At 36.1% G+C, this 26,203-nt stretch overlaps 1 protein-coding gene across 1 annotated transcript in view; it reads right to left on the bottom strand.

Annotated features, from left to right (window-relative positions):
• Positions 1–538: 538 nt before the first annotated feature.
• IFNE (interferon epsilon) overlaps positions 539–26,203 on the bottom strand; it is a 35,221-nt gene continuing 9,556 nt past the window's right edge. The window contains exon 2 of the mRNA XM_050761148.1: positions 539–1,770. The gene's annotated coding sequence lies outside the window, so the exon portion shown is untranslated. The remainder of the gene's footprint in view (positions 1,771–26,203) is intronic.

Below are 26,203 nucleotides of genomic sequence, written 5' to 3'. Positions count from 1 at the left end.
TCAGCGTTCTAGGGCTGTTGAGAGTTTTGATACCTAGGGCATGGGTCAGAAGAAGAGGAGGTCACCATTGAGAGCAAATACTCCTTCACCCAAATATTCTAGGAGCGAGGACAAAGGTCACAAAGGATTTATTGTTTTGGCAACAAAGAAGCAAGAACCTCGTTGGGAAAGGAGTTCTAAAGTCATCAGGATGTGGTGAGCCTGCACTTAGGGAATGACTTGATGTGATAAATACCTTGTGAGTCCTCACTGCTGAGGAAATAACATTATTTTAAGATTAAAATTTCCACACCCATATGCACCTTAAAAAAAAACACAGAATTCCTTCTAGGGGTATTAGCACAGTGTGAGGAGTGCTACGTTTCTCCAATAAGAAAATAATGCAAAAAAGGCAATGTTCATTGATCTAAGCTTGAGCCCCCAGGGAAGCACAACCACATGAACCTGAATGAATATATTCTAGAAGAAGGGAAGCACCGGCGAAGTTCTTTCACTAATAACTGTCAACATCTGCTGTGAATCAAATATCAAACAAAGATAGTCTTAAAGTGTTTAATTTCCAGAGATAGGTAATTCCCTAACTGAATACAGAAACCCATAGGGCCCAGGGATCCTGATTTCCTATGCTAAATGGAGGGTAAAATTGGAGGCTAGGATCGGGGCTAAAAGTATATACTTCTAACATTAACACAAAGATGTTTCTCATTTGATCGATCAATATCCATTTGGATTGATAATATCTTAAGTTTACTGGGAATATTGAACATGTATTGCAAAAATCAAGAGTGTAGAGTGATGACCTCCTTTTAGGTCATATAGAACAAGGTTTTCAACCCCCATCCATGGACTGGGGTACTGGTCCTGGCCTGGTAGGAACAGTGCTGCACAGCAGGAAGCAAGCAGGCCAACCAACAAGCATTAACGCCTGAGCTCCACCTCCTGTAAGATCAGCAGTAGCATTAGATTCTCAAAAGAGTGGGAACCCTATTGTGAAGTGCAGATGCGAGGGATCTAGGTTGTGGTCTCCTAATGAGAATCTAATGCCTCTAAAAATGTTCTCTCCCCAACCCCGTTTTTTGTGGAAAAATTGTCTTCCACCAAACTGGTGGCCAAAAGGTTGTGGATGCTGATACAGAAGACATGTAAATGAAAACAATAAGTGGAATTAAAAATTTAGAGAAATGCTCAGAAAAATGAAAACCATTTGTGCTCCATTAAAGCCATGCATAGATAGAATGTCTTCATGGAACCTAGGATCCAAGGTTCATCCAGATCTCAGTTCAGCCAGGCCAAAAGCATCCTGATTTCCCAATGGCCCTCCTCTTTCCTCTACTGGTGGCCCTAGAGGTGTGCGGCTATGGCTCTTTTGGATGTCTAGGATGTAATCTGCCTCAGAACCGTGGTCTGCTAGGCAGAAACACCTTGATGCTTCTGGGCTGAATGAGGAGAATTTCTCCTTTCTTGTGTCTGAAGGACAGAAGTGACTTCAGATTCCCCCAGGAGATGGTGGAAGTCAGCCAGTTGCAGAAGGCCCAGGCTATGTCTTTCCTCTATGATGTGCTGCAGCAGGTCTTCAGCTTCTTACACGGAGTGCTCCTCTGCTGCATGGAACATGACCTTCCTGGACCAACTCCACACTGCACTTCATCAGCAGCTGGAACACCTGGAGACCTGCTTGGTGCAGGAGATGAAGAGGGAGAAGCTGGGGGTGCGAGTGATTGAGGGCTCTACACTGGCCTTGAGGAGGTATTTCTGGGAATCCATTTCTACCTGAAAGAGAATAAATAAAGATTGTGCCCAGGAAGTTGTCAGAGTGGAAATCATGAGATCCTTTTCATCCACAAGTTTGCAAAAAAGATTGAGAAGTAAGGATGAAGAACTGGGCTCATCCTGAAATGATTCTCATTGACTAATCTGCTATATCACACTTGTACATGTGACTTTGGATATTCAAAAAGCTCGTTTCTGTTTTATCAGAAATTATTCAATTAGTTTTAGCAAATACTTCATTAATAGCATAAAGTAAGTGTATGTCAAAAACGTTCAGCTCCTGGGGCATCCGTAACTCAGAGATAACTGCCCTGATGCTATTTATTTATCTTCCTTCTTTCTTTGCATGCCCTGTATTTATGATATTTATATATTTTATATGTTCATCTTCACATTGTATTAAAATTTATAAAACATTCACTTTTCATATTATTATGTTTGCATTTTGTTTTATTAAATTCATATCAAAGAAAACTCTGTAAATGTTTCTATTCTAAAAACAATGTCTACTTTCTCTTTTTGTAAACCAAATTGAAAATATGGTAAAATATATTAAGTCATTCATTTCATTCCTATTATATGTACAAATTAAGTAAATGGCAAACTGTGAGATTTTTCTTAAAGAAATACAGGTGAATAAAGCAAACACAGTTTCTCTCAGTCTAAGAGGGAAGGAGACATAAAAACAGGACAAATATTTATATTATTTCCATTATGTTAAATGCTACAAAGAGATATAAAGAAAAGTGATGTTCTCACATCAGAAACTTTAGGTATAAATGGTGCTGGGAAGAGAAAAATATTAGATATCCTTCCTAAGGTGCGGGGGAGATATGCAAGTACAAGTCTTATTGGCAGGTGGGAATTATGTGTCTAGAATGCCATGGGGGAAGGTGTTAATTTGGGATTCTTTATTTTATGTCTGATTATCAGGGCACGGGAATGGATGTAGTCACATAAATAGAAGGGACAATGTGATGAGGACATCAACTTTATCCTGCAGACCCTCAGCAGTTAAAGGAAGGGCTGATGAGTAGAATCTGCAAAAGGCCCTGAGGCCGATAGCCAGTGCAGTTAGAAGGTGAAATAGGGAAGAATCAGGGAAAGACTAATAAGGAAAGGATGGTGGTACTTTGAGGGAAGGAAGACCAAACTATCCTAGTGAATCTGAAAACAGAAGGCACTGGTGACCTTGGCTGATGATGGAATATATGGTTTAGTAGAATTAATGGAACAGAAATGAGAGATGAGAGTAGGTTGGAGAAAAAACACAAGAAGGGGAATTAGGTATACTGTGCATAAAAAGTCACCATGGGAAGGCTAGTCGGGGGAGTGGAGTTGGGAAATAAGGTGGTATCTGAAAGAAAATGTTGTTTACACACCCATGTATATTTTTTTTCATGTGTTTTGAAAGCATTTTCAAAGAATAGATCAATTGAAACAAACCTTTTGACATTTTCTATTGAGGTATGATTTACAGATTTAAAAATTTCTATTATTTAAATTGTACAACATGGTGTTTTGGTGTAAGTATACCTTGTGTAATGATTCCCACAATCAAGTCAATTAAAACATTCATCACCTAATATATTCACGTTTTGTGTGTGTGATGAGGATAATTAAGACCTACTACCTCAGCAAATTTCAAATATATGTTATTATTAATTATATTTACCATACTGTACTGAAAATTTTTAACATTAGATTTATAAAAACTATTATTTAAATATTTGATTTAAAACTTTTCTTATTTGAAAACAGTAATTTATTAAAATTATAACATTATTGTAATTAATATTATTTTGTAGTAAATTTCAATAGTAACATATTTACTTGCTAATTTCAGTTCTTTTTTCAATTGTTTCATTTCATTTTATCCATTAACTTCATTTACTACAGTTTCTATGTTAGCCAATTTCTTTCTCTTTTTTATTGTTTTGTTTTTAGACAGGGTCTTGTATCTGTTGCCCAGGCTGGAGTGCAGTGGTGTGATCTCAGCTCACTGCTACCTCCTCATTCTGGGCTCAAGTGATTCTTGTGCCTCAGCCTCCCAAGTAGCTAGGATACAGGAGTGTGCTACCACACCCAGCCAATTATTTTATTTTATTTTTGTAGAGACAGGGTTTCGCCATATTGGCCAAGCTGGTCTGGAACTCCTGGCCAAAAGTGATCCATCCACCTTGGCCTCCCGAAGTGCTGGGATTACAGGAATGAGCCACGTGCTCAGCCAATTATTTTGTACTTTTTAATCATTGACATTTTAAATAAATTATAGGTAATTAGCTAATTCTTTATGGATGGTTGATTTATTTTGTTTTTAATTGACAATAGTTATACATATTTATGGGGTACACTGTGATGTTTTGGTACACATATACATCAGATAATGTCAAATCAGAGTAATTAGCATATTGATCACCTCAAATATTTATCAATACTTTGTGGTAAGAACATTCAAAATCCTGTCTTCTAGCTATTTTAAAATATAAATTAATATTGCATTTTACTATGCAATAGAACACCAGAATTTATTCCTCCTGTCTCACTGTAATTTTGCACCCATTGAACAGCTCCCTCACTCTCTCTCTCTCTCTCTCTCTCTTTCTCTCTCTCTCTCTCTCTCTTCCCCCCCCCCCCCCCCCCACCTACACTCCCCTGCCTCTGGTACTCACTATTCCACTCTCTACTTCTATGAGATCAGCTTTTTTAGATTCTACATAGGAGTGAGATCATGTGGAATTTGTCTATGCTTGGCTTATACCACATAACATAATGTCCTCCTAGTTCATCCATGTTGCCACAAATGACAAGATTTTATGGCTTAGTGGTATTTAACTGTGTATATATACCACATTGTAAAATCCGTTCATCTGTTGTTGGACTCTTAGGTTGATTCTATATCTTGGCTATTGTGAATAGTGCTGCAATAAACATGCAAGTGTAGATATTTCTGTGACATATTGAATTCATTTCCTTTAGATACATACTATGGGCACTTTTTAAAACTTTATTCTATGTACAAGACCTGGACAGTTCCTTGTATATTTCTGCAAGCATCATCTAGGATATAGAACTACACTTCTCCCTAGTCACATTTCTCTTTTGATTTGACAAACACTCACTTCCTTTTCTTGCAAATCTGATTTTACCTTTAATTTCTATATTGCATCAGGAATATTCCATCAGGATTTATTTATTCTATGATATGAACATCTAAATTGATTTTTGTTAGAATGCCAGACAATTTTCTTAGAACATTTTATTGAAATTTTATTCCCTTCCTTATTAACAACACGTATGTCTTTACCATATATCTAAATAATTTTGATAGTACAGCCATTTTTGAGATTATTTGGCTTATTAATGTAATTACTACACTTTACTCATTGTTACTTTACTTCAGATACTGTAAAACTCATTTAATTCTTCTGGTTGATGTAGCTAAGGCCAATAATTCCTTTCTACATTTAATGTCGTTGCTTGCATTATTTCACAATTATCTTTAGAATTGTTGTAAAGTAGAGAGCATCGACTTTACAAAATCGTAAACATTTGTGGATCCCCAAATGGCAGATTATACTGCATAACAAAGAATGAAAGATAAGATCAACATGAATTTTCTGGATGAGAGACTTGAGTGAAGGCTGTTATTAGTGACATGCTTCTAACATGCAGGATATAGAAAGGGAAAAATCATAATTTTATACTGGAAAAACCTGGCAGTCATCCTCATAACAAAGTAATTTAAGTTAACATCAGCAGTAATAGGACATATTGATATCATGTACCCTGGATATTGTGCAATTTAGTGAGCATATAAGTTCTGTGATTTTCATTCCTTAAATCCATAACCTCATTGTAATCATGAGAAAACACCAGACAAATCCAAATTGATGAACATTCTACAAAATACCTGACCAGCATTCTACAAAAGTTTCGATGTCATGAAAGACAAGGAAAGACTGAACATGTGTTACAGTTTGGAGGAGACTAAAGAGATAGAACAACTGGATACAATATGGGATCCTTGATTGAATCTTGAAACAGATTATTCAAAGGATATCAGATAAAAAAAAAACATGAAGAAATCTGAGTAAAGTCTGAAGGTTAGCAGTATTATGCCAATGCTAATTTCTTAGTTTTAATAGTTGCACATGGTTATGTAAGTTGTTAACATTAGAAGAAACTAGGTTAAGGGCATAGGGGAACTCTCTGTCCTGTCTTTGCAAAAGTTAAAAATAAAAAGGCTGCCAGGATTATCTATCTTACTGGTTAATTTTTTAAATGTATTTAATTGATTAATCATTCATGAGATTCTTGATTCTTTCCCAGAAGACAGAAAAGTCTATCTCCAGTGTAACTGTTAAAAAGATAGTTCTCCTGTTCTTTAGCCCTTACGCTTCCTCAAGTCAGAATGTACAATCAACCCAGCAGCTAACTCAGCCAGCCTGCATCACAAAAGACACCAGCCAACTGCCAAGTCAGGTGACTCAGAGTCTTTGGTTGACTCAGTCCTCCTCCAGTAATGCACTGGGCTCTCCTCATTTCTCCAGAAGTGTTTCCATTTCCGCATCTTCAATCCCTTTAGTGAGCCCTTCCAGATGTGATCTCCCTGGGCTCTGACTCTTGGTGCATTGATTTAGTTTGAATCTAGCTCATGTCCCTAGTGTGATCATGATTCAGTCTTTCTTAGGCTTGTGCCAAATAGGTAGAAATCTAAAGCCTATGAATGTTTGAATAAATGGGTATAAATACGTAGGGTTTCAGAGAGTTGTTTATGAATATATTACTGGGGTGAACGAAGGGTTTTACTAATTGATTCAAGCTTACAAAGATACATTCTTAAGATTAGAAAAGTGGAATATAACATGTAAATAAAATGGAGCCAATTTAATTGCAACATGGCATGTCTGACATGAGTAAATGGGGCTTTCCTGTGAAGGAAGGGAATGGGAGTGAAGAGAAAGACCGTGTTGTTATTTGGACAGGACTCTGCAGGGAAAATGTTGATCAGTCTAGAATTTAAGTTCTTATGGCCAGAAATATTCCCAGGAAGCATGTAAAATCTCTGGACTCAGAGTCAGATTTTCTTGGTTCCAACAGTGGCTCCACAATTCAATAGCTTTCTGTGTTTCCATTTTTTTTCATTTGTAAATGGGGATAGTAATAGAACCTCTCACTATCTGCTTAAGTCACATATTTCCAGTGACATAATGAAGGTAGGCACATGGTAGGTGTTCAATAAATATGAAAAATGAGCATATTCCTCACTGGGTAAAGTGAGAATTGACATGTAACTGCTAAGAACAATGACTGATTGACAATAAACACTGTCTCCAATTTAGCTATTTCATTCTTCTTATTTACATTATCCTAATTATCTAACTCTATAAAGTGAGGAGAAATGTTCTTTGAAGTTATCAATTCCCTTGTTTCTTACTATAGACATGATGAGAGAATTATTAATCTCTTGAGTTTATTTATTTAGTAGGGGGGAACCTTGTGCAAGCAACATGTCCATTACCAGAAAAAAGCTATTGTACACTCCCAAATTCGCCATTCTAGTGTATAAACTCTTGTGAGTGGTTTGAATGTCTCCGTCCACTCTCCCTGAAATCTGGATTTTGTAAAGCTGAAAATGCCCCAAGCCAAGAATGATTACCTTCGGTCTATATCCCTTCTACCATTTCGCATCTGCTTTTCTTCATCCCTTAATCTCCATCTTGGCTGGGCTGAATGCAGCTAAGTTACATCTTGTCATTCTTTTTCTAGTGGGATAATATTTTCCTTCTTACATATTTTCTGAATCATGGTAAAATATACTTAATATAAAATTCAGCGTTTTAACTGTTTCTAAGTTCAGAAGTAAGTATATTCACCTTGTTGTACAACCAACTACCAGAAATTTTATCTCATGCAAAACTGAAACTTCCCAATAAACCACAACTCCTCATTTCTTCTCCCATCTGCCAGGCCCTGTCAACCACCATCCTACTTTCTGCTAATATGAATTTGTCTGCTCTAGATACCTTTGTATGTGGAATCATACAGTACAGTAGGCCTTCTGTATCCATGGGTCTACTTCCACAGATTCAACCAAGCTCAGGTCAAAAATATTTTTAAAAAATAAAAATAACAATACAACAATAAAAACAATACAAACAAAAATGCTGTATAACAATGATTTACATACTATTTACATTGTATTAGGTATTATTAATAATCCAGAGATGATTTAAAGAATACAGGACGACGTGTACAGGTTATATGCAAACACTTTGCCAATTTATACAGTAAATTCATAGCACCCATGGATTTTGGTATCTGAAGGAGGTCTTGCAACCAATCTTCCTGCAGATACTGAGGGAAGACTGTATAGCACCTTCTCATGTTCTCACGTGGTGGAAGGGAAGCTAGCTCTCCAGGTTTTCATTTATAACAGCCCAATACCTTTTACGAGGGCTCCCCTGTTGTGAGTTAATCACATCCCCAAAGTCCCCACCTCTTAATAACATCACCTTGGGGATTAAGATTCTAACATATGAATTTTGGAGGAACACAAACAGATAATAGCAATGTGCATGTTGGCTATTTGTATATCTTCTTTGGATAAATACCTATTTAATTCCTTTGGCTATTCTTTGAATTGAACTATTTTTTATTGTTGAGTTGTAGACATTACTTCTATGTTCTGAATATAATCACTTATCAGATTTACTATTTGTAAACATTTTCTTGCATTCCATAGGTTGCCTTTTAAGTCTGTTAATTGTGTTCCTTGATGCACGGAAACTTTAAATTTTTACATAGTCCAATTTACCCATTTTTACTTTAGCTGCTGGTGATTTTGGTGTCATATCCAAGAATTCATTGCCAAATCCATTGTCATACTCTTGTCCTATAGGTTTCTTCTAGTAATTTTATTGTTTCATATCTTATATTTAGATTGTTATCCATTTTGAGTTAATTTTTGCATGTGGTGTAAAGTCAGGGGCCCAACTTTATTCTTTTGCCTGTCGATATCCAGTTTTCCCAGCATCATTTGTTAAAGGGACTATTTTTTTTCCATTATGTAGTCTTGGTACACTCGTCAAAGATCATTTGACCATACAGGTAAGGGCTTATTTCTGGGCTCTCTATTCAATTCCATTAGCCTATATGTTTGTCTTTTTTCCAAGTATCATACTGTTTTGATTGTCATAGCTTAGTAAAATGTTTTGAAATCAGGAAATATGAGGCCTCTAGCTTTGTTTTTCTTTCTCAAGCTTGTTTTGTCACTCCAGAGTCATTCGAGACTCCTTAACTTTTAGGGTAGTTTTTTCTACGTCTGTTAAAAATGTCACTGCGATTTTGATAGGGATTGCATTAAATCTGTAGATCACTTTGGAGAACATGAAGATCTTAACAATGTTAAGTCTTCCAATCCATGATGGATATAAATACATGTCTTTCCATTTATTTTTGTCATATTTAATTTTTTCAGCAGTATTTGATAGTTTCCAGCGTACAAGTCTTTCACCTCCTGGGTTATGTTTATTCCTGAATATTTTATGCTTTTCGATGCTATTGTAGAGAGAGTATTTTCTTAATTTCCTATTAGGATTATTCATTGTTAGTATATAGAAATGCAACTGATTTTTGTTTGATTTTGTATCCTGAAACTTTACTCAATTCATTTATAAGTTATCATTGTGTGTGTGTATGTGTGTGTGTGTGTGTGTGTGTGTGTGATCTTTAGAAGTTTTTACATATAAGACTATGTCCTCTGCCAACAGAGATCTTTTTATTTCCTCCTTTATAATTTGGATGCTTATTATTTCTTTTTGTTGCCTAATGACTCTGGCTAGGACTTCAAATACTATGGATAAATAAAAGTGATGAGAATGGCATCCTTGCCTTTTTCCTGCACTTGGAGGAAAACCTTTTAGTTTTTCACTATTGAGTATGATGTTAATGGAGGGATTTTCATATAATAGCCCTTATCGTGTTGAGGTAATTTCCTTTTATTACTAGTTTGTTGAGCCTTTTCTTAAATCATGAAAGGATAGTGAATTTTGTCAAATGGTTTTTCACCATCAATTGAGGTGATCATGGTTTTTCCCCCTTCATTCTGTTCATTTAGTTTATTACATTGATTTCTATATGTTGAACCATGTAGCCATGGTGTATAATCCTTTTAATATGCTGTTGAATTTTGTTTGCAAGTATTTTGCTGAGAATTTTTGCCTCAGTATAGAGTCATAAAATTAGTTTGGAAGTGTTCTCTCCTCTTCAAGCTTATGGAAGAATTTTAGAAGGATCATGTTAATTCTTTTTTGAATGTTTCATGAAATTCTCCAGTGAAACCATTTGGTCCTGCGATTTTCTTTTATCAGAGGTTTTTAATTATTGATTCAATCTCCTTATAGTTCTATTGTGAGTTTTTATTTCTTTATGATTCAGTCTTGGTAAGTGGTATGTTTCTAGGAATTCATCCATTTTTTTCTAGGTTATAAAACTTGTTGGAGTATATGTGTTCATAGTTGTCTCTTAAATGATCTTTTTTTATTTCTGTGGCATCAGTTGTAATGTCTCTGTATTTGTAATGTAATGTCTCTGTAATGTAATGTCTGTATTTCTTAGTTTTGTTTTATGAGTCTTCTCTCTCTCATTTAAAAATAATCCTAGTAAGGGTTTGTCAATTTGTTGAACTTTTTTTTAAAAAAAATAAAACCAACTCTTAGTTTCAGTGATTTTTAAAAATTGCTCTTCTATTCTCTATTTTATTTATCTTTGCTCCAGTTTTATTATTGCCTTTCTTGGGCTAGATTTAGGTTTTGTTTGTACTTTTTTTTTTTTTTTTAGTTACTTAAGGTATAAAATTCTATTGTTGACTTGAACTCTTTCTTCTTTTTTTAGTATCAGCTTTTACAGCTGTAAATTTTCCACTTAGCACTGTTTTCTCTGTCTTGCATGTGTTTGGGTATATTTTCTTTTAATTTTCATTTATTAAAGATTTTCTAATCTCTATTGTATTCCTTCTTAAATTTTAATCTGATTCAGACACACATTGTTTTCTTTTTGTTTTCATGCATTGGGACATGAAATCAGACCACTTTTATTTTCTGGCAAAATGAAATGAGAAAGAAAGACACCGGGTGTTGCCAACACTATCTAGAAACAATGTACATTTCATTTGTTTTGTTTTTTTTTTGTTGTTTTTTTTGTTTTTTTTTTGTTTTTTGAGACGGAGTCTCGCTCTGTCGCCCAGGCTGGAGTGCAGTGGCGCGATCTCGGCTCACTGCAAGCTCCGCCTCCTGGGTTTACGCCATTCTCCTGCCTCAGCCTCCTGAGTAGCTGGGACTACAGGCGCCCGCCACCATGCCCGGCTAATTTTTTGTATTTTTAGTAGAGACAGGGTTTCACCGTGGTCTCGATCTCCTGACCTTGTGATCCGCCCACCTCGGCCTCCCAAAGTGCTGGGATTACAGGCGTGAGCCACCGCGCCCGGCTCATTTGTTTTCATCATATTTACATTCCTTTATTGACATAAGCTGAAGATGAAAATGAAAAAAGCCCAGGAATGGCAAAACAAATTTACACAGTAAAATATCACATGAAAAGGGAATATACATATGACCCCAACTTGTTTCCTAGTTCATTTGGCCCAACAATCCAAGTGAACAAGGAAAAAAAACCATTTCATTCCCAGTGTTTGACAGACTAAGAAAAATAGCTTGGGCAGAATTAACCTGCATTCAAAAGATAATGAGTAGGTTGAACTCTAAAATCCAATAAAAATGGGTTGACTGGATTAACTAATAAAAGTTCTTAATTTTGCAAAATACATTTTTAGAAAGAAAGCTCATTTATCATGGAAACTCCAGTCTCAATTTCAAAACTTTGAGCATTTTAATTGTTTAACAATATAAAGAGTTAAATCATTAAAAATAATGAATACTAAAATTTACTTGGTTTATCTAAAAAATGGCTCCTTTCTGATCTCTACCCTCATATAGACATGTTGATTTTATCATTGTATAATCTAAATGTCATCAAATGACATGAAACCTAGGTTTCTGAGTGATGGAAAATGAATTTACAGTTCACACACACATTCTGGGAAGTCAGCCTCACTTGACAAAGGCAAGAAGGGTGGAATATTGATAAATCGGAGACACAGAACTACTGCCTTCAAAAAGTAGTGTGACTTATCTAATTACTGTGAGCTATGTGAATCAGGGAGAGTCAGTTTAGACATGTGGCTGTATACATGATACCAGGCTGGTTAATTTCTATTATAAAAAAGTAGAGGGCAAACTAGAAATGAAGTCATAATACAGTTTAACATAGTACTATGCAAAAGCTGAAAATTATGTTGCTCTTGAATTTGAATTCTCAGCCATATATTTCTTAAATGAACTAGATATCTAGTGCATTTGGCAATAAACTCTATAAGCGTTTTTGATGCTCAGTAAGAGAAGAGTGGAAATATTAGTGATTGTCTATTATAATCATAGCAAATATAGCCTTAATGAAGGAAAATAACATGGTCACTCATGAACACCTTTTAGTATGAGGAGAAAATCTGAGAAAATGCTTTAGTAAAAATTATTTATTCAGTACATTAGACTTGGTGCTGAGGATAATGCAGTCAATAGGACAGAGTCCAGTTACTAAAGGGCTGATTTGCCAAAGGTGGTCCCATACCAACCATACAAAGAGAAAGAATCTAGAGGACTGAGGCAACTTAACTTCCTATGCAAACATAAAATAGTAAAACCAAGGTTCAGGATTGGAGCTGTAAATTAATGCTTCACACATGATACAGTTTGGATGTGTTTCCATCCAAATCTCATGTTGAATTGTAATCCTCAATGTTGGATGTGGGATCTAGTGGGAGGTGATTAGCTCATTGGGGCTGATTTTGCATTAATAGTTTAGCACCAACCTCTCAGTACTGTCCTCACAATCATGAGTGACTTCTCACGAGATCTAGTCATTTAAAAGTGTGCAGCACCTCCCCACTCACTCACTCTTCTGCTCTGGCCGTGTGATGTGCCTGCTCCTCCTTCCCTTTTTACCATAATCATAAGTTTCCTGAGGCCTCCCCAGAAGCTGAGCAGATGCTGTCATGCTTCCTGTACAGCCTACAGAACCATGAGCCAATTAAATTTTATTTCTTTATAAATTATCCAGTCACAGGCATTTCTTTATAGTAGTGTGAAAATGGCCTCACACTACATGATAATATTCAATATTTATCCAGTTATAAGTTTAGGGCAAATATGGTTTTTTTTGTTTAATATAATCAACTTGGTCTGGAATCTGTATTAGTCTATTGTCACACTGATGATAAAGATACCCGAGACTGGGCAATTTACAAAAGAAAGAGGTTTAATGGACTCACACTTCCAAGTGGCTGGGGAGGCCTCATGATCATGGCAGAAGACAAGGAGGAGCAAGTCACATCTTACACAGATGGCAGCAGGCAGAGAGAGAGAGATTGTGCAGGGAAACTCTACCTTATAAAGCCATCAGATCTCATGAGACTTATCCACTATCATGAGAACAGCATGGGAAAGACCTGCCCCCATGATTCAATTATGTCCTACTGGGTCCCTCCCACAACATGTGGGAATTCAAGATGAGATTTGAGTGGGGACACAACCAAACTATATCAGAATATATAAACTCCCCCTTATAAAACTATGAGACTTATTCACTATCAAGAGAACTGCACAGGAAAGACCCACCCCCATGATTCAATTACCTCCCACCAGGTCCCTCCCACAACACGTGGGAATTTTTGGAGCTACAATTCAAGATGAGATTTGGATGGAGACACAGCCAAACCATATCACCTTATTTATCTTTTTTGATCTTTGTTGGCTTAAAGTCCATTTTGTCTGAAATTAAAATAGCAACCCCTGCTTTTTTCTGTTTTCTGTTTGCTTGGTAGGTTTTTTCTTCAGCCCTTATTTTGAGTATACAGGTGGTATTCATTTGAGATGGGTCTCTTGAAGACAGCATACCATTGGGTCTTGCTTCTTTATCCAACTGCCATAATGTGCCTTTTAAGTGGGGCATTTAGCCCATTTGCCTTCAAGGTTCATATTAATATGTGTGGATTTCACCCTGTCATCATGCTGTTAATTGATTAGAATGCAGGCTTGTTTGTGCAGTTGCTTTATAGTGTCACTGGTCTGTGTACTTAGGGGTGCTTTTGTAGTGGCTGGTAATGTTTTTTCCTTTCCATATTTAGCATTCTTTTCAGGACCTCTTGTAAGGCATGTCTGGTAGTAACAAATTCGCTTGGCATTTGCTTGTCTGAAAAGAATCTTATTTCTCTTTCACTTATGAAGCCTAGTTTGGCTGGATATGAAATTCTTGGTTGGAATTTTTTTTCCCTTAGAAATGCTACATAATGGTCCCTTATCTCTTCTCATTTGTAGAATTTCTGTGGAAAAGTCCACTGTTGGCCTTATGTGGTTCCCTTTGTAGGTGACCTGCCCCTTCTCTCTAGCTGCCTTTCACATTTTTCTTTCATTTTGACCTTGCAGAATCTGATGATTATATATCTTGAGGATGGTGTGTAATATCTCGTGGGGGTTCTTTGTATTTCATGAATTTGAATGATGTTCTCCCAAGTGAAGTTGAGGAAGTTTTCATGGATGATATTCTGAAATATGTTTTCCAAGTTGATTGCTTTTTCCCTGTTTCTTTCAGGGATGCCAATGAGTCATAGATTTCATCTCTTGCCATAATCCCATATTTCTTGGAGGTTTTGTTTGTTCTTTTTTATTCATTTTTCTTTATTTTTGTCTGACTGAGTTATTTAGGAGAGCCAGTCTTTGAGCTCTGAGATTCTTTCCTCAGCTTGGAACTAGTGCAGTTGTTTGAAGGAAAAAAGGAACTCTGGCTTTTTTGCTGGTTCTTTCTTGTGCTGGTTCTTTCTCATTTTTGTGGGCTGATGTTCCTTCAATCTTTGAAGTTGCTGTCCTTTTGATGGATGTTTTCTTTTTTTAATGTGATGCCCTGGGGGGTTTGATTGTGGTATAAGTTGGCTTTAGTTGACAGGCTTCAATTTTAGTCTGCTCCTGGGTCTTGGAGGAGCCCCCTCTGATTACTGCCTACATGCCTGTGTTTCTTTTGTTGGGTGTTCTGATCCACAGGACTCCCTTAGGCAGGGCCACTATTGGCATACATGCTGTATCCATGCCAGGTCAGCCCTAATCTGCTGTCTGCGCACTTTCTGGGGAAACACAGGGTTACACCTGTCCACAGAGTTCGGGTGGAAGTGGGACTGCTGGGTTGGCAGTTCTAGCAGGTGTGGGCCATCTGACTAGGAGAGGTGGGGGTTGGTGGGGCTGCCCTCCCTGTCATCCAGGTGTTTCCAGGGCAATAGGAACTTGTGCCCCTTTTCAGATTCAGGCAGAAATAGGACCACCAAGCCAGAAGTTCTAGTGGACATGGCTTGTCTGGCTACCAGTGGCAAGGGGGGGTGGGAATGCCTGTCCTGCTGTCTAGATGCTTCCTGGGAAAACAGGAGGCTGCACCCACCAGTTAAATTCCCACAGAATTAGGAACACTGGGTTGGAAGCTCTAGCAGCTGTTGACAGCCTAGGTTCCAGTGGCCAGGGTAGGGGGGGTCACATGCTCTGCTCTCCTGGTTGTTTTACTTGTTTTGCTTATAAAGGGAAATGTTCATTAAGATTCTACCTTTAGCCAGGTGTGGTGGCTCATGCCTGCAATCCCAGCACTTTGGGAGGCCGAGGCAGGAGGATCCCTTGAGCCTGGGAGTTTGAGACAAGCTGGGGCACCATGGCCAAATTCCTTCTCTACAAAAAATAGAAAAGACATGGTGGTGTATACCTGTAGTCCCAGCTACTTGAGAGGCTAAGATGGGAAGATCATCAGAGCTGCAGGAGGCTGAGGCTGCAGTGAGCTGTGATTGTGCCACTCCACTCCAGCCTGGGCAACACAGCAAGATCCTTACTAATAAAATATAAAATAAAATAAAATAAAATAAAATAAAATAAAATAAAATAAAATTCTACCTTGAAGCTGTTTTCCTGGAATGTATCTAAATGGGAGAGTCCAATTTGAACCAGTAGAGGGCAGAATAACATTTAGCATTCATCATTGGAATGTGTTTGCACATGAGGTGTATCAACAGTAAGGAAATAAAACAACTCTAGGTATTCATGTGTAAGTACATTTGGTTAATTAACATAAGGCCATGTTATGTTCATCATTAATGAATGCACTCAAGGCTTTTTTTTTTTTTTTTAACCAACACTCCACTGTTTAAATACCTTGCTCATCAAAGAGACACCAGAGAACAAAGCTAAGTTATAAAAAATAAGGGTGGAAAAGCTCCCAAATATCCCTTAAAAAACAATTATATTGGAAGGTTTAATGAGGTCAGATTAGATAATAAATAACAATCTAGACCTAGTATTAGGCTAATATCACTGATTTTATGCTTACCTTTTAAAACTTTATTTTGTGTTATTTATTTATTATAGATTTCCATAAATATATTTACCACTTAAATTGAAAGACCCATAGAAGATATTTTTAAAAATTATTTCTACACTAGTTTTTCCAATTGATAAGGTGATCAGTAACATAAATTTTTAATCCAACTGCTGGAAACAATTTAAAACAATCTATTCATCAATATTGAATAAGAAAAATAAACTATTATCTCAAATATTTTGATGAGATATTTCCAAAGAAACAAATTATATTCAATCATAATTTCTAAGACTTCAAATTAATGAGAAACAGATATGTGCAAATAAGATCAGGCATGTTTCTTTTAAAACAAGTGAAATTATAAACAAAAATATTCTTCTAAAAAATTAGGTAAAAGGCAGCAATGTCTACTTTCCCCTGAAATATTTAATATTGTGGTAAAATAATGACAGATGTAAAACATTATGAAACAAGCAAGAGGAATCAAAGTTACAATATGAAGACAATTTGGTCCTTTAGGGTAAAAATAAGGCTCCATTTGTACCCTTAATGAACATCCCATCATAAATCTAACCACTCTTATATCCTCTTATTACCATAAATTGGTTTTTGAAGTTTCTGAACTTTCTATAAATGAAAACACATTTTAGCTTTTTTTTATATTTAACTTTTTCATTCAATGTTATGTCTGTGAAATCATCCATATTGTTCATATATGTTGGGAATGTTGTTTTTTCAAGTTTTATGAGCCTCTTGGATCGTCTCTTTTGTGAAATGCCTGTTCCAATCTTTGTTTTTGGTAAGTACTTTCTCCTTTTCTTATTGATATTGATTTCTCTTTTTATTTTAGTTATTTATATATCCTAGATACAACTACTTTGTTGGGTATATGTATTACAAATAACATCTTTCAGATTGAAGCTGATCTTTTTATTCACTTAAAGTTATTAATGAAGACTAAGTTATCAAATTTTATTTGTTACTTCATTTTTGTCCTATTTAAGAAAATACTGCTTACAGTAACTAAGTACATAAATATCATGTCATAATGATATGCTTTTATGTTTTCTTCTAATATCTTTATATGTTTAACTTTTGTATTTAGGTCTATGATGCATCTTTATTGTACATAGTGAGGTAGCATGGATATTCAAGTGACACACAACATTTAAGAAAAATCTTCTAGGCTTATTGAATTGCAGTGACATATTAGTTACAAATCAGGTGACCATAAATATGGCCTGTATTTTGGCTCTATTCTCTTCTACTGATCCACTTATTTCTTATCTTTGTCCCAGACAGACTAGCTTAGTATTACTCTTCTGGATTTGTTCTTTTATTTAAAAATTGTCTAGCCTAAGTCTTTTGTACTCCAGTATAAATTTCAGAATTTTATTGTCAATTTCCATAGAAAAATCTGTTAAAATTTTATCGAGATTTTTTTAGAAATCAACATCTTAACAATATTGAAACCTCCAATCCATTAACATTCTATATCCTGTCTTCTTTAATCTGTGAGAAGCTTATTCTTTGCCCTTTGAATGTTGGTCATATAGTGGCCATATATTGGTCATATATTGGCCAGGACATAAAGAAGCACGCTGATGCCTATCCTTGTTTTTCTATAACCTCATCTATATGGACAACATTCTGTCCACAAGTGAAGAACAAAGCCAGAAGCAAACAGGTGGAATCCTCAGGAATGTCTCTTTTTGTAATAAGGAGAAAGATCTCATATTTGATTTTTTACTTCTGACAGGCTGTCTGGTCCCATCCCACCTATTCCCCTACCCTATCATCTGTGAAACCAACAAGAGAGCTGGGCTACATCCAACTTCTGTCCCCTCACACTTGTAAGCATTCCAAACCCCACAGACCCTGGTCTACTTGAGGGAACCCCACCACAGTCCCACCTCCTAACAGCATAAAATTTCAAGCTATGCATACCACCTGACTCTTTCCCTTTATTTCAGCTTGTGTCATTCCTGTTTCCTCACTTAATAGTTGCAGTGCATGTGAGTAGTGAACTTTCAAACTTCATTGGTGGGTAAGTGGCACCATTGGTCTAGACATCCAATCATTGGTCAAGGGTTGATAATCTCTCCTAGGTGACCACAAAATACCTCCATATGGAGCAGATCCCTGAGAGAAGTCTTCTAATTACAACAGGAATAAGTTGCTTCACAATTCCTTTATACAATCTCCTAGAGCAGTTCTTTCCACTTTGGCTTCACTTTGGAATTATCTGAAAAGTTTTAAAAACACTGATGCTGAGACCCCTGTTTATTTTAGAATTAAAATGCATTCTTAACAATTAAAAATAATTTTTGACAGGGGAAGTGAAAAATTAGAAAATGACCAAAATTATTTTTGAGACTAGTATAAAACTGATTATACAAGAGGGTTGAAACAGAACAAAACAAAAATAAAGTCACTACACATAGAAAATTATCTATGTATAGCTACAAGTAAAATATCAGAAAAATAATCCAGAGGCATGTTAACATTAACTATTAATTGAGTATTGTCTTCCTAGGAATTCAAGAATAATTCTAAAAAATCTATTACTATAACTCAGTGGATTAAGACACATGCTCAAAATAAAGAGCTATATGAAGTTCCTACCTGGAAACTCTTAATGGTGCAAAAACATTAATTGCACTCAGACTGGAGATGTGATGTGAGAGAAAATGAGGAGTCAAGAATGCCTGTGTGAGAACCTATAAATGTGGAACTGCAGCTAACAGAATTGGAAAAGAATAAGGGAAATCACTTTTCCCCCAGGAGATTAGTTTTGAATAACCTCACTTTGAGTTTAGGTCTAAAATGGAGGTGTCAAATGGAGAGCACTTGGATATATAATTTTTTAACATAGGAATGACTTCCAGGCTAAACATATGCATTTGGGTAAAATCAGCATAGGGTAAAGTTTAGGAAAGAGACCTATGCTAGGAGATGGGCTGTACTTTTTGCTCCACCTAGGGCATAGATGAGCACAAGATGATGCCTCTACTTTCCTGGACCCATTCTTCCTCCCTCTATGCCCCAAAAGTTACCTCCTTTTCATTGTGAGAAACTCTATTGACTTTAAATTCTTTCCAGTTATTTTCTTTTCAATGCAATACATCATCATGATCACAAAGGCCAAGAACCAATCAGGAAAGGTCAATATATTCCTCAGAGAAAAGCTCCTGTAATTAGAAAGCCTGTGAATACAACTTTATTGATCATTTCTGTTCCCATTGCTCATTAATAAATGTTGTCCCTTTTGTCTTTTCATTGTACATATGTTCATACAATACTTGTGTATAAGTTAATAAATGAAAGGAATGAATAAAAATTTTTCAAAAGTTACAATTTAGTCATGTTTTATTCAATTATGTGCATTATATTGTTTTGGCCAATAATTTCATTATAATGAATAATTTCATTTATACAAATTATTTATGTTAGGCAATGATGAACTTTTACAAAATTGTAACTTGCATTAATTTAGAAAGCAGATTATATGCCTACTGAACTTGTACCTCCAAGGGTAGAGGTTGAAAAACGATGTTAGTAGTAGGTGTGAAAAATTGTTGACTGCCTTTGGATTTGGCAAGTAAGTTTAGAAAGATACGAGTTCAAGAAAGTGTTTTTCAGTATGCAAGCAGAGAGTTAAAAGAGAATCAAGAGAATTCAGAATTCTACAAGTAGGATATAAAAATTGCTGTGTTTCCCATTCATGGCAATTCTGAATGCATGTCTTTGTTGTGATCATTCTACATTCAGACTACACAGAGTCATATCCAGCTACTATGAAGAGGACTCCATATGACCCAAAGACTCTGAGTTTTGAGCTGGATGGAATTACTAGAAAATACTTTGGATTGGTCTCTTCAAGTTAGAATGAGTGTGCCATACATGGGGGGCAAAGAGAAACATGAATGTTTGGTGACCTGAAGGTCAATATGTAGCAAAGTCACTGCTGGTAAGCACCAAACCCAATTTATTTTCATTTTGGACACAGAGCTACACCCTGCTTTGCTCTCCTTGCAGTTAGCCAAGAACATATGACTTAAGTTTTTACCAATGCAATATGGACAGATGTCATGGCCCTTTTTGGCTTGGGTCATGTAAATTTCCCATGGATGATTCTCTTTTCTCACTTTCCATTCCATGGCAACCTTGGACACCACATATTGAAGAAAATGGAAAGGGCCTAGTATTTGAATTTACTTGATAGCACTCTTTCATCTCACCATTGGCCCACATAAATCTGACATAGGAATTATATTTGGAAACTGATATAATGTACTTTTTCTGCTAGAGATATCGCAGTCAATACCCTGAAAATCCAGGAATAATACCTCACCCTTGAATTAATCTGGATATCCATTGGCCCTGCCAAGGTGTCACCAGGGGAAGAGGTTATTGAGGACACTGCTATTCCATACTATTCTGTATCTTCCCTCCTTTCTTTCTCTGCTAATGAATGCTACCCAGCACCAGAAAGGCCTTTATCTCACATTCCTATGTGATGGGAATTGTGGCTATTCCTCTTCTTCCCCTTTCCTATGTATATTTAACTTCTCCTTCCCTAGGGAGAGGAGGGAGAGTGGGTTGGGAAAGGGAGTGAAGAGCTACCAGGGAAAGATCAGATTTCAAAGAATAGAAAATATATCAAGATATATTTCAAATATATTATTTCCAGTTAAAGCATATATATATAGGTAGAATTTATGCCTTAAAGCCAAAACTATGGGTTTTTTTTCAGATCGTAAGTGAAATAAAATGACTTTACCAAAGGCTAATAAATTGCATCTACTCTTAAAAATGACATGAAATAAGCAAATACTTCAAGTAACATGCAAATAAGCTGCAGATGTAAATAAGTTCCTTACCTTCTGAGTTATCTGACATTGTTAGTCTAAGAACATCACAATGGGCTTTGAGATTATTGCCATGGGACCATTCTTATTCATCCAAAATGCCTCCTTCTTAGAGGTCTGTTTTGGGTTCATAGTCCCTACAAGTAGGAGATCTTTTCTGACTCTGTACCAAAGGACCTTTTCTGAATATCTTTCTTCTGTAAGGTACATTCAAGCAGTTTTTTCCTTCATTTTAATTTAATCCAAGAGTGTGACTTCCTACTGATAGAGATTCGTGGAGAGCTTGCTGTTGTAACTTATTCAGCAATTGCTGGATCAGCTAAAGATAAGTTTAGAGCAAGGTGTTGGGTTAGAGGAGCCTTTCTTAGTGCAATCTTTTGCTTTAAAAAGAAAATAAGTCAATATCATGAGGTGCAAAAACATAGCTCCAAGATCTAGAATGGTGCTAGAGAAAAAAATAAGAATATGCTTTACTCATCCATAAACGACCATGGAAAACCATATAGTAAAGAGGATATCAATTTCCAGGAGTTGGAATTTTAATTATTTATAAAGCTCTATCACTGTGTTTATTCATTAAATGAGAAACATATTAAAATTCTCATATTTACTTATTAGAAAATATGATTTTTATCTAACATTCTATCTGTTTCACCTCCACTTTTAATAGTGGCTGTGAAGTGGTCCCTCCACATTGTCCCCTGGTGATACCAAAGGCAGATGTTGTCTTCCAGTACCAACCACAGTAGAAACTAAGCTATGATAAATCTCATTTGCTTCATGAAAATAGAAATGCTGGATACCATCTGAGTCAACTTAAATGGATAGTTAAGAATTTAAAAAAGAGAAAACGAGATATTTACATTCCACAAATTAAAAGAGAATTTTAAAATCTCATTTCTACCCTCTATTTCCTCATCAACGTAATCATTCTTTTTTTTTTTTTTTTTTTTTTTTTGAGACTGAGTCTCGCTCTGTCGCCCAGGCTGGAGTGCAGTGGTGCAATCTCAGCTCACTGCAACCTCCGCCTCCTGGGTTCACACCATTCTCCTGCCTCAGCCTCCTGAGTAGCTGGGACTACAGGTGCCCATCACCACACCTGGCTAATTTGTTGTTGTTGTTGTTGTTGTATTTTTAGTAGAGGCAGGGTTTCACCATGTTAGCCAGGATGGTCTCGATCTTCTGACCTCGTGATCCACCCGCCTCGGCCTCCCAAAGTGCTGGGATTACAGGTGTGGGCCACCGCACCCGGCTAATGTAATCATTCTTATTCTTTAGCTTGCATTTTCACTCAACACCATTCAACATATTATGAACAAGTTTGGATGTAAATGAATATTCTTTATCTAATTAGATTGAATGACTGTCCAGTATTCTGTAATACAAAGGGAGCATTGTTAACCAATGCTCTATAATAGCATATTAATTTCACTGCAATTGTCTTTTGTATAAATAATGCTTCAATAAATAAATTTGTATATATGTTTGAGCTGGCATATGGATAGAGTATTTTTGTAATATAAATACCTAGGGCTGCATTTTTTGGTTCTGGTGGTTTAATAATTTTGGTAGATTTTACCAAATTAACTATACGTGTTTTTAAATTTTATACTTCTACTGTATCTACTCTTATCCCAACCATCACCAAGTAATCTTTTTGTTGTTCATCAGATCTTTCATTTATTTGAAAAGAGAGGCATATTATTTGGCATATTATCCACTCATAGCTATTTATGCTTCTCGTAAACTGCCTCTATATTTCTTACTCATATCTCTATCAGGTTCTTAAAATATTTGAACTTTTTATTTAAAATATTAATACTCATATATTTTTAAATATGGGTTTTTTTTTCCATGTGATTTGAATTTTCTTTATGGCCCTTTGCTGGACAGAACTTTTTTCCATTTAATGTGTTAAAATGTATTTCTTTTTCCATTGTGGCCTTGGTTTTCATATTACTCAGAAATAGCTTTCCTGTCTGAAGGTTTAAAGATGTTTTACATACACATATTTTTGGTATTTAATAGGTTTGCATTTGTTTCCTACATTTTGATATACTAGGTATAACGTTTTCTATTTATTGAGCATGCCAGGCATTGTTCTGAAGTGTTTATAATTCAATTCATCATCGTAACCATCCAATGATTTGGGCTATTTTTATTATACTCAATAGCTGAATGACCAGAAGCAAAGAGAAGCAGAATAACATGCTCACTTCTCAGGAAGCAGGCTTCTTTTTGTTTCCTGTCTCTAATTTCTCTAGGTACCCCTTGGCTCAACCTTCATAGCTATTTACCTGAGTGTCGTGCACAAGAAAGTCATTTAGCATTTTTTATTCCTTTTGATTTTTAATATCAGGCATTATTAGTAGGAGAAGACAGTACATGGCAATCTAAAAGAGATGATTTAGGGGAAAAAATCTTTTATCTCAAACTTTGCACTCTACCTTGTGTGTGTGTATGTGTGTTCAACATCACATGTTTGTGTTTTGTTTTTTTCAGCCACCTTCTCCCACCCTCCCCAACATACATGCCCTGAAACCCTAAGCCCTATGGCTCCCACTACCCGGTAACCCACCTTCCCTCCCTCTGCACCATACCATATATGCTTTTTGTTTGGTTTCATTTTGTTTTGTTTTGTTTTGTTTATGTTCAACCCTTCAGACAGTCCCAAGTGCTCCTAGGTAACTTTGTGCTGGAAATTACAGCATGAACCTCCTAGTGAAGTCTCTAAAATCCTTTCTCAATGGGACCCCTAATCTTGTATCTTCAATTACAATTCCCGCAGGTGCTGCAACATAAATGCTGAAATGTACGGAATCCTCTCTTTGCCTCTCTAATTTGAATGCACAATAAGAACCCACTTAGCCAGAGGCATTTCAGAGACATTTTTATTATTTTAGTTATTTCTGCTCCTGATCTCTATCCCATCCACGGAGTGTATTATCTTTCTTTTCCCCCACTACTAGGCACAAATGGCTCCTTCAAAGTATTTCTCCTCTAATCCCACCATTGAGTCTGAAAATATGCTTATTTCTTTCCAATTTCATCTAGCCTCTTTCTCCAGTACTCATTCCTCCATCTAAAGTAATGAGAGTGGATTAGGAACTATTACTTTTTTAAAAAGATCTGTTATACTGAATAATACACCAGCTAAGAATTCAATTCTCAGTGCTTTCCAAATAAATTCACTTTGATCCCAAATGTTTTCATACAGATTGGTAACTGCATTGTTCATCTGACATGAACTGACATCAATTTCTATTACTTAGAGTAATTAAATTTTCTCCAAGGATCTATATTTTATTTGCTGTAAGGCTTATGTTGAAACTTAACTTGGAATAAATTTCACTAAGCAATGTATGCTTACCTTTCTTATGTAGACTAAAGTTACATGATTTATTAGTCAACGGAATCCTGTCATTTGTTCTATTTAAACCTCACTTCATCCTTTCCAAGAGATAAACATCTCTACCTAAATTGGCCAAACAGGTTTTCATACCTCTAAGAAACTGGATTCTTTTTGCATTGAAGGCAAAATTCATAGGACTGTTATTGTGTTATGGTCCCTTCCTGCATACTTACTACGTAACCCTAGCTACTTACCTCTAAACACTTACTACATGCTGGCTATCTTCTGCCTACTCATAATGCTTTATGTATAAAATCCAAAGAAATGAAGAAAATTGTCACCAAATCTTTATTAATAGCTAGTGGCCACCTATTTTGGACAACAAATGAGTGAGTGGCCTTTTAACTAGAACAATGGGAAGAGTATTATATCTTACAAAATTGTAAAATTGAGCCATTTATACCATTGGCATATATTGTTTTAATATTTTCATAATATTAAGTATTTTAAATAAGCTGAGCAAAAAACAGATCCTTTTAGAACTGCTCAAGATGGTGCTAATGGTGCTCAAGATGGTGCTAAGAGTGGGGTCGCCCCGGCACGGTGGCTCACACCTGTAATCCCAGCACTTTGGGAGGCTCAGGTGGGTGGATCACCTGAGGTCAGGAGTTCACGACCATCCTGGCCAACATGGTGAAACCCTGTCTCTACTAAAAATACAAAAATTAGCTGGGTGTGGTGACAGGCACCTGTAATCCCAGCTACATGGGAGGCTGAGGCAGCAGACTCGCTTGAACCCAGGTGGCAGAGGTTACAGTGAGTCATGATCCTGCCATTGCACTTCATCCTGGGCAACAAGAGTGAAACTCCGTCTCAAAAAAAAAAAAAAAAAAAAAAAAAAAAAAAAATTAGTTCAGGAAAGCATTGTTTAAGATGATCAGAACCACTAGTTAGAAGAGAGGCTCCCATCTGGACTTCTGCCCTACATATTATGTTCCTATTTTATTGTGCCCTTGCTATATAAGTGTAAAACCCACCATTTCATCGGAGAAAGAGGAATACTTCATTTTCACTCTAAGAAGTAGCATATCGGGTCCATCCAAGAATAATGGAGAGTCTCAAAAACAAACATAAGAACTTAACCTCTTAGCATACCACATAAACAAGAAAGACTTCCTCATTTCTAGACGGTCTCCTCATATGTCTAACTGGCATTGATAATATGGTACTGGTATCTCCCTTCTTTCCTTTAATGCTACATTTTTAAAAGTCTGCATTCATTCAATATTTAGAGTGTCTCTGTTAAATGTTGAATAATGTGCTAAAGAGTTAAGAAGCCATGTCCTTACTATAAAGTAGATAATAGTCTAGTTGGAAGGAGAAGTAATCCATTACAGTACAATGAGGTGGGTGACATGGTAAGATCTGTGTTGTGGGCAAGGAGCAAATAGGTTCAGACTATAAAGGCTTTCCATGAAGGGAAAAATTTTAAGTGAATCATGAATAACAGGAATGCTATTAACACATATAAGGGAAAGAATGCGTAGCTAGCAAAAGAAACAACTTATGAGCTTAGGTTTTCTGTGGCCCTAAATTGAAGGTCAGACAACAAATTCTGAGATGATGATTCTCATGCAACGAGTTTGTTTATTGGAGAAAGCTATGGAATCAACATTTGTGAGAAGAAAAGGCAGGACGGTTAGGCAAGAGGGAAAGCTAAGCTGCAGTGTGGTCACAAAATGGCCTT

This window comes from Macaca thibetana, chromosome 15 (genome assembly GCF_024542745.1).
Source record: "Macaca thibetana thibetana isolate TM-01 chromosome 15, ASM2454274v1, whole genome shotgun sequence".
In the NCBI taxonomy this organism is placed as follows: domain Eukaryota; kingdom Metazoa; phylum Chordata; class Mammalia; order Primates; family Cercopithecidae; genus Macaca; species Macaca thibetana.
Note: the sequence above shows the minus strand (reverse complement) of the source record. Positions and strands in the feature narration are given on the sequence as shown.